This window comes from Rattus norvegicus, chromosome 1 (genome assembly GCF_021556685.1).
Source record: "Rattus norvegicus strain SHRSP/BbbUtx chromosome 1, alternate assembly SHRSP_T2T, whole genome shotgun sequence".
Taxonomy (NCBI): domain Eukaryota; kingdom Metazoa; phylum Chordata; class Mammalia; order Rodentia; family Muridae; genus Rattus; species Rattus norvegicus.
This window is the reverse complement of record NC_141534.1, coordinates 227,334,162-227,348,522: the sequence shown is the minus strand read 5'-3', so window position 1 is coordinate 227,348,522 and position 14,361 is coordinate 227,334,162. Positions and strand designations below refer to the sequence as shown.

General features: G+C 43.8%; 1 long non-coding RNA gene across 2 annotated transcripts in view; it reads left to right on the top strand.

Moving 5' to 3' along the window:
* The window catches only part of LOC134483972 (uncharacterized), a 66,985-nt gene that overhangs the window by 32,453 nt on the left and 20,171 nt on the right, over nucleotides 1-14,361 (top strand). The window contains exon 6 of one of the 2 annotated variants that reach the window (XR_015653063.1): nucleotides 7,320-7,404. This is a non-coding gene — a long non-coding RNA (uncharacterized LOC134483972). Of the gene's footprint in view, nucleotides 1-7,319; nucleotides 10,205-14,361 lie in introns of those variants that run through there. The other variant, XR_015653062.1, reaches the window with a different exon arrangement.

The following is a 14,361-nucleotide window of genomic DNA, read 5'->3' as shown; positions in this document are numbered from 1 at the left end:
GAATGAATACAGTGAAGTTTCCTGCTGAAAGCATTTCCTTGGAGCTTCACTGTGAGAACATACTAGGGCCTCTGAAAGTAAAACTCAAGAACATCTTTACAGTCACCCGAATTTATGAGTTTGTTCCTCACTGCTGAGAATGAACCCAGGGCCTTGCACATGCTACTCGGGCTTCTACTGATCTACATCTCTGCCAACATTAATTTACTTTTTAACAGGAGAAAGAACACATAAAATTTATTACATGCTTCATACATGAGGGTATCAGGCTCAGAGAGAGTGACGTTGTCTGGTCCCTATATAGAGGGGCAAGCAGAGGTGGTCCGGCCTGAGAAAGCAGAATGGAGTGTGGTTATCAGCACAGGGGTGTCTCATGGTGCAGATCAAGTCTCCCAGGCAGCAGTTGCCTGTTGTCATCTCTGCCTGGTCCAGACCCATGCTGTTCTCTTCCTGTGGAAAGACTCCTTGGTGCTGTGCAGTCGGGAGGCTTAATCCCTGGTTATCACTCCTCAGAGCGTAGGCTATGGGATGCATTCTAAATGTGCACTCCCAAAAGCAAAGACAAAGCAAATTTGCAAGCTTGATTCCTGGGGACTCGAATCATCTAAGACAACTGATACTCTGGACAGCCATGTAGCAGCTTAGTGGTCTTCTCTCTGCTGCTGCTGCTGGAAAAGCCTGAGGTCCATGTTCATCTGTCTCCCCAAGTTTTAACTCAGGGATCCACACGGAGCCTCCAGCAGCCAGACTGAAGCAGTGTGCGTTTTCCTAACTGGTACAGGTTCATCTGGGCACGTCTCCCCCCGAGATAATGCTTTGTTCTTTCTAACTCCCTCTATCATCTCTTCAAGTCAGTCAGATAGTATGACTGGTGGTCATTTTGTAAGCAGTCTTCTTGTTGGTGAGCACAAGAGATAATTTCCAAAGTCTTAGGCTATACCAGAAAGAAGAAGGCTCCTCATTTACTTTTAATATGGCCCATATAAGTTGGATTTCAGAGATAGCCACTCATATGTCCTCCATTATTGGCCTCCTGAGTGGGAGAGGACAATTGTGTACCACCAGGCTGGTGTAGGCTTGAGTTACAAGGGGTTCATTAGGGACCACGCCAGTTGCCTTCATTTTTTCTTCCAAGTCTCAGGCTCTGTTCAAGGACAGGGATGATTATCAACCAGTTTAGAAATCACTGGCAATAGGACAGACTGTAGGCTGACTGACAGGAGAAGGAAATGTCCCTGTGTGTGCAGTAGATAAAAGCCTGAGTGAATGTGTATTTTTGATGTGAGCATGGCCACGTCAAAGACTCCAATACCTCAGACCCATGAGAATGGGAGAGCCTTCTCCCAGTCAGGCTCAGGCTAAGAGATGTGGCAAAGCCTTTCCTTGGTCTGAGGATGAATGTTGACAGTGTTTATGGTTGATTTTTTTCTTTTATCATTCATAGCTTTCTCCTTCCAGATGACTGTAGCCTAAGACTGCTTTCCTACAAACCCCACCCACCCACACACCAGGATTAGCTAACCACTGCTCCTTTCAGACGTGTATATATTATACATGCACTGAGTTTCTGGGCTGCTAGTGCAGCTTCTTCAGAGTGTACGGGCTACCAGAGCCCAGCTTTTCTGTAGGCGTGACTGTTGTATTCTCATTACCTGTAGCTCCAGTCAGGTCAATCCCCAAACCATGCAGGTCACATCATCCCTGACGGTAACTCCTATTCTATCTACTTACTATTGCAGGTAATTTTGGCTTATCACTGGATAATTCATCCAACTCTTTATTGTTTCTTATTCCCAGTTAGAAGAAAATTTCCAAAGGGGGAAAAATAAAGAGATGATCCTAATTTATTTTCTAGTTTATCTGGTGCTGCAAAACAAATTATCCCAAATCTTCGTGGATAACAGAAGAAATGTTTATTATTTCAGTGTCTGAGTCAGGCATCAGCTGCATAGCTGGCTCTGTCTCTTAGTCAGCTGAACTCAAAGCTTGGCCAAGGGTGCAGATACCTCTAGGGCTATCTTGGGGAGCATCCATCTGTGTTCAGATTCACTCATGTGGTTTTGGCAAGCTTCTGGTTCTCTCTGTCTATTCTAGATAGCAATCCCTTGCCAGACAGGATTCTCTGTCAGGATGCTCTCAGTATGGAAGTTGGCATCTCTCAAAGGAGAGGAGAGGAGAGGAAGAGAGAGAGAGAGAGAGAGAGAGAGAGAGAGAGAGAGAGAGAGAGAGAGAAGTCATCATTGCTTCTTTGTAAGCTAATTTTGGAAGTGGCATTTTATCACATTTGCTGTGTTCCGTTTGCTAGAATGAATCACTAAGTCCAGCCCACACTCAGAGGAAAGAAGTGCAAAAGGACATGAATGCCAAGAGGCGGAGACCACTCAGAGTCTCGTTAAGGTGGCCAGTCATAGTTTGGTAATTAGTGCTTCTTAGCCCCCAAAAAATGTTCTAGACATCAGTTATGAAAGTGTAGTTAAGCTCTTGTATGGGAAGTAGATTTAGCTGGATGTCCTGAAGAGGAAGAAAGGTAGTGTCAGGAGACAGCCATAATGAGCTGAGAGAGGTGGTAGCTGAGTTAGTAGTGGCTCCAGGGAATCCAGGAAGCCCACAAGTACTGGTTTCCTGTGTGGAAGTGTCCGTCAGGGCAGCAGGATTTCCGATGAAATGAGTTTGCCGGCTTGCTTGGGGCTGTTACACATCTAACACTGTAGCATCTGGAGATGTCTAGCATTTGCAATGTCTCTTAAATGACAAAACAGGAATCCAGATGTCCTTCAACAGAGGAATGCATATAGAAAATGTGATACATTTACACAATGGAGTACTACTCAGCTATTAAAAACAATAATTTCGGGGTTGGGGATTTGGCTCAGTGGTAGAGCGCTTGCCTAGCAAGCACAAGGCCCTGGGTTCGGTCCCCAGCTCCGAAAAAAAAGAACCAAAAAAAAAAAAAAACCAATAATTTCATGAAATTCACAGGCAAGTGGATGGAACTTGAAAATATCCTGAGTGAGATAACCCAATCACAAAATACACAGATGGTAGACACTCACTGATAAGTGGATATTAGCCCAAAAGCTCGGAATACCCAAGATACAATTCACAAACTACATGAAACTCAAGAAGGACGACCAAAGTGTAGATGCTTCAGTCCTTCTTAGAAAGGGGAACAAAAATACAAGAGGAAATATGGAGACAAAGTTTGGAGCAGAGACTGAAGGAAAAGCCATCCAGAGACTTCCCCAACTGGTGATCCATCCCATATACAGACACCAAACCCAGAGAATAGTGCAGATGCCAAGAAGTCATGCTGACACAGGAGCCTGATATAGCAATCTCCTGAGAGGCTCTGACAGAGCATGACAAATACAGAGGGGGTGGTCACAGCCAACCATTGGACTGAGAACAGGGTCCCCATTGGAGGAGTTAGAGAAAGAATTGAAGGAGCTGAAGGAGTTTGCAACCCCATAAGAACAACAATATCAACCAACCAGACACCCCCCACCCTCCACCCCCAGAGCTCTCCCATACCCTACATATATGGCTGGAGCCATGGGTCCCCTGGTGTATCCTCTTTGATTGGTTGTTTATTCCCTGGGAGAGCTCTGGGGGGGGTCTAGTTGGTTGTCTTCATGCTTATATATATATATATATATATATACATATATATATATATATATAATTTTTAAAAGCACATTTTAAAGAGGCCAATTAGTGCTGTAGATAATAGGTGTGGACCCATCCACTAGAGCATGGAAAGGTCTATCTCTTAAAGTTAGCACTTTGATTATTAGGTTCCAAAATGTGAACTGAGGACTAGTAGGGCATATACCTCCAAACCACAGCAGGAAGTTAGAGCAAAAAACAACTTTTGTTTTGTCTTGTTTTTGAGCTTGTCTCTTACATATTTCAGGCTGATTTGAACTTGCTATATAGTCAGAGACAACCTTGAACTTCCTGATCCACTTCTCTTCCTCTACCTGATGAGGTCTTGAATTATACCAGATATATTGAATTTAGAAGAATTATGTAGTCCTGTCTTGGCACTGTTTATATTTATTCTTTATGTGTAGGAGAAATTGCAAAGACAACTGTGGCACACTGAACTTCTAAACAAGAAGAATGGTACACCATGCTCCTGAAGTCAGAACACTCCTCACATTCTTTTAATGTACTTCTTCCACATAGAGACCCTGGCAGCATGGGCGCTCGACGTCCAATCGGAGGTAACACGCCATCCAATCAGAGCTGATAGGCTTTCACTGTATAAGTAGTTGATCACATGCAACCAAGCTATTCCCTGAAACCAACTATGGAGTGGTTCATGTCAGTGGTCCATGAGCATTGTGGTCTTATTGAGGAACATCCCAGTAACAACAGCTTTTATGTAGTGTTTATACGTTAAATTTTTATCAGAGTTATTTCTTTCTGTATGCGTAGGGGCGTGCTCATGGGTAAGAAGGTAGGAGAACAAGTTGCAGGAATTGGTTCTCTTCTTTCATCATGGGGGCTTCAGGGATCAAGGTAGTCAAGCCTGCCAGCCAGAAACTCTGCCTGCCAAGCTGTCTCACCAGCCTCTGCAACTCTTTACAAGCAGGCATTGCTCATGCTTTCAGCAGCAGAAGCTGTAGCCTAGGGGAGTGAAGCCTGCTTCTTGGACTAGTGTCAAAAAGAAACAGAAGCGGGAGTATCGCCTCACGCTGCGAGGATCCTTTGGCCTCTGTTTGATTGGCTTAAATACAAAACAAAAAGAACTCATGGGATGCAATGGACAAGTCAAGATGTAGGTTGCAGTCAGGCTGCATGGCTGATTCAGGATTCAGCTGTTTGTTCCTGTTCTTCTATGTCTGTGCTTCTTCCCAGACAAGCTACTTGGGGTGGTAGGATGTCTTTAAGCAAGTTCAGACCTATAACCTTCCAGATGTAAGTTGCCCTAGAAACCATCATAAAAGTCTTCTTAATGTTCCCCTTGACAGGTTCCAGTTGGATGACTATCCAATTAATTAATTTTGAGGCATGATTTCACTATATAGACCTGGCCGGCCTGAAACTCACTATGTACTCCAGGCTGGCCTCAAATTTACAATGATCTGCTTGACTCTGCCTCCTGTGACCTGGGATTAAAGGTCTGTAGCAAGCATCTCTGAACTTATTATCAGTGAATGGAATGGAGTGTTTGGCCAGGCCTAGGACAGATTTCCATTTGAACAATAAAAGTGTTATGCTACCCACCTTTGTTCTAGAATGCCAACTCCACCTATACGCAGTAGTGATTTCCCTAGAAATGAGTAAAGCTCATTACGGATCCAACTGATTCCTACTAAAAGAAGTAAAAACAGATGCACCGTATCTATCTTCCGAAATCTCGTGGTTTTAAATGTGACAAACATTTTAAGCAACTTGCCTTCTAGGTTAGTAGGACTTTTGCAAAAGGCTTCTCCAGTCCCTGGCCAGCTGCCCTGGCAGATGTTATGTGGGACAGAGATGAAACGTTTCTCTCAAGTCTTGCCTAAATTGCAGCCTCGCAGACACAGTGAATGACTGGGGTTGTCCCAAGACACTCAGATTTAGAGCCATGACGAATGAATGGCCCAAGGGGTATGAGTATGAGTCAGCCTTCTGCAGAGGAGCAGAACTGATGAACAGGAATGACAAGAGAAGCTTCCAGAATGAAACTGGGTGGTGCAGCGATGGCTGTCTGCATCCTGACAAAGCCAAGGAGCCAGAAGGTTGTGCACTGGGACGCTGGCTGCCTTTGCCATCCCACTGTGGCTCCGAAGGCCTTGAGGGTCATTGGAAAGCTTCTGGTCTTTAGTCTACACTGGAAAGACAAAGACTCTGGGTTCCAATGGGAGTGAAGGACAGCCAGAGATGAGGCCGTCTCAGGTTACATTCATTTGCCATCAGGAAGTGAAGGCAGACAGGAAAAGCACCCCATCTTTCCCCTCAGACCACCAGAAGGGGAAAGGCTTCCTTACCTCATCCAACCTTCCCTGAAAAGTCCCTCAATGATCCATCCAAAAGCATTTCTCTCAATTGATTCCAGATTCAATCAATTTGACAGCCAGGATTAACCATCACACGGTGTGAGGGGGGATGGATTTACATTTTAAAATAACAAATGTTTTAAAAATTAAAATTCTGTGCCTAATTTGGAAGGAAAATTAAAATTTTAAACATAGTAAGAATTTCTATTGAGGTTTCCATCACTTAACTCCTAAGTTTCTGAATCTTCTAGTGGTCCCAGACATCTTCCTGACTACTACAATAGCAGTTCTAGGTCTCTTGGATTCATAAACACAGAGAGAACAGGAGTCAGAGGGAAAGTGGAAGCCGGGCCCAGAGTAAAATGGTGGTCAATATGAGCAAATGTTCACTTTACTGGTTATTTCTTTCTTGCTAGTGTTGTAAGACCCCATAGCAGCCTTATCTCAGGAGCGCCACCAACAGAGCACAGATTAACAAAGTGACTGCTGCAATAGCATGAGGGTATAAGGTTTTTATTCCACGTATGTGGGGTTGTTCATCCATGCAGGGAGAGGTAACCCCAAACCCAAAAGCACACAACTTTTATTCATAGAGGCAGACTTCAGCAACAGGGTTAGCCGGCCTATTCTCATTGGTGGTACATAGGACAAAGGATCTGGTCAGGTATTGGCTGGCCTGCTCAAGGGGCTGTTCTTGGCGTTGTCACTTTCCTCATCCAGCCCTACACCTGGCCTTGGTGAATCACTGGGAAAGGGCTAAGTTGGCACGTCCCTTAGTGGGGCGGGGTGGGGGGTGAACTAGGTAGTCGGGCAGAATCAGGATGACATCTTTCGGTTGTTCTTGGAATTTACCACAGGGAGGGGTAGGGAGTCTTTCTGAGAACAGTTTTTGTTGTTGTTGTTGTGTTTTGTTTTGTTTTGTCTTAATTAGCTTAGTTAGAATATTGATCACCAAAATTCCAAAACTTTATCATATCACTGGGCATCATGATGTCAGATGTATCTCTCAGAAAGTTTGCCATAAGCATCCTGACCACCAGATGTATTTCTCGAAACCTTGTTTTTATAATTTTGTTTCTCATATCTATGAAACTTTATTTCTTCACTAGGTCAGTGAATCTTTATGGATGTAGCTCTCTTCAGCAACTCAGGCAAGAGCCTGACCCTGAACACATTCGATTTGAAGAAAATCTCTTCCTCAGTTGTGTCTTTTCATGTGATTTACCTCCACATTCTGAAGGCTTCTTACTGAGGGCTGGTCTCCAATGACTACCACACTCCCTAATGGACTCAAACGAAATTCCTGTTGTTTTATTCTATTTTTTTTTTCAGATTTATCTTAAAGGTGTCCAGGAGGCCAGAAAACTACATTGGATCTCTCAAAGCTGGGTTTCCAGGCACTTGTGAGCTGCCTGATGTAAGTGCTGGGAACTGAACTCAGGTCCTCTGCTAGAGCAGCCCTCCGCTTGCTCACAGATGCTGGGGCCTCTCTCCAGTCCCCTCCTGTTCCTCCATCTGAGGCAGAAGCACATAACAATGGCAACTAGAGAGCGAGTGAACAGAACATGAGAGCACAGGCACTAAGAACAGCAATCAATAAATGGGACCCAGGAAACTGAAAACCTTCTGCAAAGCAAAGGACACCGTCAATAGGACAAAACAGAGGCCCAAGAATGGGAAAAGGTGTTCACCAACTCCACAGCTGACAGAGGGCTAGTATGAGAAATATATAAATAACTCAAGGATCTAGACATCAGCAAACTAAATAATCCAGAGGTACCGGTTTAAACTGAGAGTTTTCGTCAGGGAAATGCAAATCAAAAATGACTTGAGATTCCGTCTTATATCAGTGCTATGGCTAAGACCTAAAACACAAGGGACAGCTCTTGCTGGCGAGGACATGGAGCAAGAACACTCCTCCATTGCTGGCGGGAGTACAAATGTGTACATCTCCTTCAGATATCAATATGGCGGCTCCTCAGAAGATTGGAAATGGAGTTGCCTCAAGACCTAGCTATACCACTCCAGGGCATATACCCAAAAGATGTTTCATCCTTTCGCAGGGACACTTGCTCAACTCTGTTCATAGCAGCTTTATTCATAATAGCCAGAAATAACCTAGATGGCCCTTAACCAAAAAAAAAAAATAGATAAGGAAAATGTGGTACATTTACACAATGGAGTGTTACTCGGCTGTTAAAAACAATGACAACACGAAATTTTCAAGCAAGATGGATGGAACTAGAAAACAATCATGCCAAGTGAAGCAACACAGACCGAGAAAGACACACATGATATGTCCTCACTTCTGAGTGAATATTAGCCGTCATCAGTCCAGGGGCCTAGAGAAGCTAAGTAACAAGGAGGGCTTAAAGGGGGTGCAAAGATCTCCCTAGGAAGGGGAAATAGAATAGATTTTCTGGATGAACTAGGGGCAGATGGGGATGGGAATAGGAGAGGAGGGTGCGGGGAGAGAAGGAGAAAACACTGGGAGAAAGTACTGGAGTTGGGGGACATATGGGGGTGAGGTAGAAACCTAGTGAGTGCAGTGGAAACTCCATGAAACCTTACAAGAATAACCTTAGCAAGGACTCCTAGTAATGGGGGACATGGAGCTTGAACTGGGCACCTGGCCATCTTCTGTAACCAGGCAAAGCCACAAGTAGAAGGATTGGGACACCAATCTAGCTGCAAAACCTTCCACCTACAGTTTGTCCTGCCTGCAGAGTGTGCTGGCATAGGAGTCTAGCAGAACTGTCATTAAAGAGACCACAACTGATGGTAACAGACGCAGAGCCCCCCAGCCAAACATTAGGTGGATCTCAGGGAGTCCTGCAGAGAGAGGTCGGAAGGATCAAAGGAACTAGAGGGATCAGAAACACACCATGAGAACAGAGTGAACTGACCAGGACTGTGGGGACTCACAGAGATCAGGGAGCCAGTAGGAGTCTGATCTAGGTCCTCTGCAAATATGTTATGGGTGAGTAGCTTGATGTTCTTGTGGGAATTTTAACAGTGGGAGCAGGGGCTGTCCCTGACTCCTTTGCCTACCTGTGGGGCCCTTTCTTCTTACTGGGTTGCCTTGTCCAGCCTTGATGTGATGCTATGTGCCTGGTCTTATTGTAACTTGTTTGGTTGATGTCTCTGAGAGACCTGCTCTTTTCTGAGGGGAGACACAGCAGAGATGGATCTGGGGAAAAGGAAAGGTGGTGGGAGAGACTGGGAGGGGAGAGGAAAGATAAAATTTGATTTGGATGTAATATCTGAGAGAAGAATAAAGAAGAAAAAAGAAAAAAGAAAAGGTGGCGTTACTAGCTTTTCGAGGTGGAAGTATTTTTGATTATGGCATGACCAATTCCTGCTTACCCTCTCTAGCCTTGGGAGAATGATTGAGGCCAGGACAAGAAGGTGTATTAACACTGTTGTGGTTGGCCAAGGCTCAAAGAAACACCTGGCTGAGCTCAGTGTGGGCCACTACCTAGAGCTGTGCATTCAGGAACCAGGCATCCCCCAGTGAGTTTCCTGCTGAGAACCTGGCTTGGGGAAGGTAATGGGGAACTCCATTTGGAGTTGTGGCCTGGGATCACTAAATGGCAAGTGCTTGAAAAATTTCAGATGTCAAACTGAAAAATTACAAGCCAGTCAATAAAAGAATTAGTTGGCTCATCAGAAAAATGAATAAAACACCATAGCTAAACCCACAAGAGAAGAAACGTATAAGATGCCTGGTTTTTGAGAAACACAAATAGAAAGAAAAATTTTTTTCTCTACCAGGCGATCAAGATTAAAAGACACTCAAAGCCCAGTGTTGGTAAGTGTTGGCAGAGAGCCTGTTTGTGACCAGACTCTAGCTGGGTTCTCTGCGCCCTTTTCTCAACTTGGTTTCAGCCTCTAAATCACAGGCTTGGCAGCACAGATGAGACTTAAACATCAACCTAGCTTCTAGAAGCTCAAGGCTATGTCCTCAGGATGACCTCATCTGTCAGTCTGGCTGCTTGGGAAGCTCAGCCCTGGAAAAGAACTCTGTTATTTAGGCTAGCACAGGCCCCTGACCAACAACTCAAACTATACTGATTAATAAGGGCTCAGAGCTGTGAACCTGCTCCCATCCATATAGCTTGAGATACTCTTTTTTGTGTTTCTAGGAAATCATCTGAAAGATTTCAGCACTGGGAAAGATGTTCAGAACACAAGATGTCCATACTGTCTTTCTATAGGTGGGTGATGGATAGGAATATAAGTGTGTGTTTCCAAGAACTCCATCTAGAAAGGTTTTTTTTTTTCTAAGCTGAAAGGTAGACTGCATGACGTTTACCCTCATTTTTGGCATCCTGTTATTGTGTATTTTGTTGTAGTAAGCATGCGTCTTTCCTCTAAGAAGAAAAGAATACAAGGATGTTTTATTTTTATGCTGAGAAAATGGATTGTAACCAGAGACACTCAGCTGGGAATGGGGCCCTGGGCTTGGTTGTGGCTTCAATGGTCTTGCTACCCAGCTCTGACAAAGTACCAATACTATTAAAATGTGTTCATTATGTTTATAAGAAAATTCTGAATAGCCAGTGAAGATTTTATTACTTAAAATTATACATGTATTTATTTTTTACTTATTTGTTCATTCAGACTGTGTGTGTGTGTGTGTGTGTGTGTGTGTGTGTGTCGGGGGTGTGGTCAGAAGATAACTTGGAGCAATTGGTTCTCTCCTTCTATGATATGGGTCCCCGGGATCAAATGCAGATGTCCAGGCTTGGTGGACTTTACCAACCGAGCCATCTCAACAGTCCCAGTATATTTTTTGAAAATCACTTTTATGCTAAGAAGCTAATTTTGAACATCAAACGTTCAAGTACCTCTTATAATTGAAGCCATGGCAGAATTCTTTCTCCATTAAGTTTTACTAGCTGTAAAGCTATTAATGAATCTAGGAAATTATGTTGTTCCAGTGTAAGGAGGTCCGGTGTTCTTGCTGGGGCCACTGGGCAGGAAGTAACCCTTTCCAGGGACCTTCCAAGCAGATGAACTCCAGAGTCTGAACTTTGTGGGTTTGCCTTAACCATCATAGGAGACAACACTTCAGAATAAAGCTATCCACAGAAATGAGTCAAACTAACAGCAGGGCGAAGCCAAGTTTTGGTCCTGGGCTTTTATTGGAACGAGAAGTTTGATTTGACGTAATTTAAATTTTGGTTGAGTTTCTGCTACTTACTTCCCCAAGGTTATTAACTAAATACATGACCTTGGAAATTTTCCATGATTCCTTAGCTTATGACACTAAGGACACACCTCCTGTCCATGACCCCTCTGACCCTGGGCTTGATCCCTCACTAGAGAGCAGGGGGATGGGTATTATGTTGTATATAATATGTGCTAAAGACCAGGCTGTTGAAAGCATTTGTTTACAGAGAGTGCCTGCGACAGCAGTGCTCACTTTATTTGTCTGGGGCATCTGTATCAGTCATGTTTTTAGGGTTCTTAGGTGAAGATATGGTCTTGTCTGTGTACCAAAGGACTAACCGGCTGGGACAATATCTGTGGGATGGAGTTAGGAATGAAAAATATGAACTCATGAAAAACGTGAACTTGTGGGTTTCAATACTTGTAGATGTTGACATATAGACTTGCGTGTGTGTGTGTGTGTGTGTGTGTATGTGTGTGTGTGTGTGTGTGTGTGTGTGTGTGTGTGTGTTTTCTCTAGCTCTGTGTACTAATAGTCCTGGGCGCAGTGATTTTCTGCTTAATGGAGAACACACTCAACTAGAGCTCTGGAAAAACTTCTGGAAATTACCAGACTGGGTGGTAGATAATAGCAGTCACATTTGGAATATCTTGTGCCACAGCAGAGAAATGTTCCAAGACTGATGAGGACTTATCACATGTGCACATAGAAGCCAGATTACAGGGAACAATTTGAGAACCAAAATAAATAGTCCTACTAACAGAGAGCCTGTTGGATAAAGTATGATTTTACAAGTACATACACAATACAACCACATGTAAATTAAAAGGTTGATGAGCAACCGGGCTACCTATGCATATTCAGGTCCTCATAACAACAAAGTTCTCATTAATTATAAGGGACAGAAAAAGATTTTTTTTCCAGTAGGAAACCCTCATCAACATTGCCATAATTAAGTACTCGAAGTGAGCATCTGTAGGGAGCAGTTGGAAAATCGTAAGTCAGTTCTGACATACTATTGCCAAAGACGAGTAACCTGAATTGCACAGCCACAGCCACTCTGAGGGACACCAAATGGAACAATTGTAATGTTCACAAGTGTCAGGGCTGCAGAAGTCACGGGAAGGCAGAGAATAACGCCAGATTGAAGGAGGCGAAAGAGGCACAATGACTATATAAATGTGGTCCGGGTTACATCTTTTTCTATAAAGGACACTTATTGAGACAATGGGTGAAACTTGCACTACACAGGGACTGGACAGCATCATGTTGCGATGATTTCTTTGCAGGCAGAATACAGCAGAGATTGGCTGACAGCAAGGAACTCTGTAGACAACACACTCATAAATGTCTTCTTCCCTTTTTTCTCCACCACTCCCTTCTTCCTCTTTATCCTCTACTCCAGGGCATGGAAGCTCTGAAATGTCACGTGCCCTGAGTTGTAGCTCCGTCCCTGTTCTTGCAATGTTTGGGATTCTCACTGAACAAAAATAAAAATGAAGGGGCTAGAGAGATGGCTTAGCAGTTCAGAGCACTTGTTACTTTTCCAGAGGACTGGCGTTTGGTTCAAGCATCCATATTAGGCGGCTGACAACTGCCGGAGGCTCTAGCTTCTGAGGATCTGACACCTCTGGCTTCCTTAGGCATGCGGACTCATACCAACATGCAGACAGTCGCCTACACATAATTAAAATATAAAAATAAATCTTAAACAAATCTACAAACAAACAAAATTCTAAAACCAAGAAGCAAACAGGTCAGAAACAAGAGTTTGGAAGGCATATGGCAGGGGCTGGGGTAGTATGGCTGACTTAACTAGCTTCCTATTGCTGTGATAAAACACCATGATCCAAAGAAAGGTGGGAGAAGAGGGTTTATTTTATTTTCACTTCCACATCACAGTTCATCCCTGAAGGAAGTGAGACGGAAACTCAAGGCAGGAACCTGGAGACAGGAATGGCGCAGGAGCAGCCATGGGGGAGTGCTGCTTATTGGCTTGCTCATCATGGTTTGCTCAGCCTGATTTCGTATACACCCAGGATCACCAGCCCCGGGGTGGCACCACCCAGAGTGAGCAATGCCAGTTATGAAAATGTACCACAGACTTGACCACAAGCCAATCTGGTGGGGCATTTCCCTTCCCCCTTCTCAAATGACTATAGCATATGTCAAGTTGATATAAGACTCACCACTAAAATGGCTATCGGGGTTAAAGAAACTTGCTTGTTGTTTGATGGGGCTAGTATTGGGCTTGGAGATGTATACTCTATCACAGAAAGGCTAGGACAGTGGGGAGCTGAAGGAAAGATTATTTTTTAATGCTTTATCTGTTTTAAGCCCTAGCTGGGGCATTTAATTCCAATTTAACCATTATATAAATGTTAAGGATGAAACTTTAATCCGCATTGTAAAAAATGGACAAAATGAGGTGACTTGTTCAAAGCAATACAAGCTATCAAGTGGAACCAACATTTAAATGCCAGGATGTGTGATCTGAAAGACGGCGAGACAGCAGAGAAATGGTACCATCAAGGTACTAAAGACAGCTTAACCTTTGCCCTCAGACACTGAGAGGGAAAATGACTGTTTGCTGTTAAGATTGAGACCAGGGTGTGAATAATCTGAAGAAATGTGCTTGTTGTGTTTCTGGGGAAATAGAAGAAAGAGTAACAGAAAAAGATGGAGAAACACCTTCACTAACAAGTGAGAGGGAGCAGGAGTCCAAGGAATTTGCAGAGGGCTGAGGGTATGACTATCTGACTTTTCAGGTGGCTTTAACAATCCCCTCTTCTGGGTTTGTGTATCTTGTGTGACACTCTCCCATTGAGTGGGTTGAGTTTATGGTCTTGCTTGTGATAAGGTAATAGAACAACTTAGAAAATATCACTTTCGTAATGGATGTCATTACCAATGAAGATGAGGAGAAGGAAGAGGAGGAGGAGGAGGAGGAAAGGGAGAAAGAAGGAAGGAAGAAGGAAGGAAGACAGGCAGGCAGACAGATGGACAGAAGAAAGAAAGGAAAGAAAGAAAGAAAGAAAGAAAGAAAGAAAGAAAGAAGAGAAAGAAATGAGAAAGAAAGGAAAGCACGTCAATACTTGTGGCACTTCCATGGTCATTTGTGGTGTGTACAGAGTAGAGGCAAATTTGCATTGCCCAAGATAGGAACTCCAGCTGAGGGTGAACAGAGGGTCATGTCTT